Source organism: Glycine soja, chromosome 18, assembly GCF_004193775.1.
Source record: "Glycine soja cultivar W05 chromosome 18, ASM419377v2, whole genome shotgun sequence".
NCBI classification, from domain to species: Eukaryota; Viridiplantae; Streptophyta; class Magnoliopsida; order Fabales; family Fabaceae; genus Glycine; species Glycine soja.
Genome location: NC_041019.1, coordinates 14,387,793 through 14,390,233, shown reverse-complemented (window position 1 = coordinate 14,390,233; position 2,441 = coordinate 14,387,793).

Below are 2,441 nucleotides of genomic sequence, written 5' to 3'. Positions count from 1 at the left end.
ATATTTGTTGTTTCTTTTGTTTCTTTTTACATCGTTGTTTTGTTTCATATATGCGGTTTCTGTATGAAATAGATATTTGATAACTTTGTATCATGTAGTTTCGTTTTCTTGTCATTTTTTATGTAGTTTCAAATTTCAATGTAAGGAAAAACACAAACAAAAAAATTCAGGTAAATTGTATAGTTTCTTTCGTTTCAGCTGTTGAAGTAACACAAAATATTCAAATGAATGTTTTGCAAGAGACGATATATAAAATTCTACTATATTATTAAAATTAGGTTCGACTATTTTATTTCTATTGCACAATTTTTTTTTACAAAAGATATATCTTTCTTTGTTTTCTTTTTTATTATTTTTTATTTTTATCAATTTTCATTTAAGTTGTCTTTATCAATAAGTTTATGTCTTTAATTTTTTAGACATATTTTTTAGTATGACATTTCTAGACTCGAGACATAACAAAAAGTCAAATCAAATGCATGATAACAAGATGAAATTGTGCACGGAAAATGAATGAAATCAAACCTCATTTTGCTTTCGGACAAGAAGTGAAAAACTTCTATTATATGAAATTGAGTTATTTTTCTTTTAATTTAAGGAGATGTGATAATCTTTTAAGAAAGATGGACAAGGAAAAAAAAAGAAATTGGTGTAGGAATTTAAACTCTTACACTTAAAATTTATGCATAATTAATGGATTAAATTAGGTTAAGAAAGACGCTACCAATTTATTTTATAACATTCAATATCTGAAACTGAGTCTACAATAAAAAAATAATCCATATTTCATTAAAATTGGTAATGATGTTAATTATTTAAAAATGGAAGAATGGAGAATTAAGAATAGGAAATATTTAATTAATGAAAATCAGTAAATGACCTCCTAGACACACATTACGATATTAGTCAAATTTATAAATATAATGAAATAGTTTTTATAATTTTACGCTTTACTTAAATTACATATAATAATTTTTACATTTTTTGAAAAAATAAATATATTTTAGTTATATATATATATAAATGATATAATATGTATGTAAATATTAAATTATTTGCATATATATATATATATATTTATAACAATTTTAATATATTTTTTAAATATTTACAAACATATATACTATTATATCTTTATATAAAATATAAAGAATTGAAAAATTTATTGAAAATTTTTTATTCATAGGAATCAAAGACAGAGTTAGAAAATTTACAATAACTCACATATCATGTTCAACTAATTGAGTTAAACTCATTTAATAAAATTTATTAAAAATGATAAAAATAGTTATAGATTATATAATTGATCCGGGCAAAACACAAGTATTATATAAAAGAAGATTTTATATAATTGGAAGCTCACACGTGACACAATTTATAAATATAAATGAAAAATAATAAATGATTGATTTGAGTGGTAAGAATATTTAGGGACATTTTGAATACATATTATTGGAATTGAAATTTTATAATTAGGAGAAAAATGGACCATACTTAGCGAATACATGCTAAATTTTAGAGTCCTAAGATCTAAATTTTTATTTTTACAAAATCTAATTATGTAAAGGAGATTTGAATATTTTAGAAACACGTGATTGATCTTGCTTTAACTTTGACAGTAATTATTTTTTTTATTTGGGCTATTTGGTACTATTGTGAACATGTGATGTTCACGTTATTAGCACGATATTCTAACTAATTAAACAAATAAGTTAATTATATTATAAAATAATTAATTAATATTGTATATATAACACTAAATTTTTTAATATATATTTAATATACATATAAGTTTACACAATAAATTTTATAATAATTAATTTTGATTTAATAATATATTTTTTTATATATATAAATTCTAAATAAAAATCTTAGGTTATATGTAAGGGTGTTTTTCATTTTTCAGTGTAGAAGACAAATGAATGATGAAGGATGAAAATCCTTTTCTCTTATTATTGGGAAAGTTAGAATTTCAGGTAATGCATCAGCTAATTGCATGAACTCATCTATAGTAGAATTTCTTATCAGGAAGCATCTTTGTTTAAGAGACCATCCTAGAAAGCCTGATCATATTATCCTTGTTGCTTGGAACCCCTCTTTGGGTAAAGTGTAACACTGATTGCTCGGCCAGAGGAAGGCCAGGTGTCGTTGGTTGTGGGGACATTTTTAGAAATCAGTCTGCTGATTTTCTTGGGAGCTTCTCTCAGAATTTGGGAATCAGCAATTCTTTCATTTCATTGAGGAGCTGGGGACTATTTTAGTCATAGAAATTGCTAAAAAAAAGGTTGGTTCAATTTGTGGCTTGAATGTGACTCACCCTTAGTGGTGCAGTCTTTTAAGAACTCAAATCTAGTGCCTTGTAAGTTACAGAACAGGTGGCATAATTGTATAAATCTAACAAAAAAATATGAGATTTGTGGTAGGTCATATTTTCAAGAAGG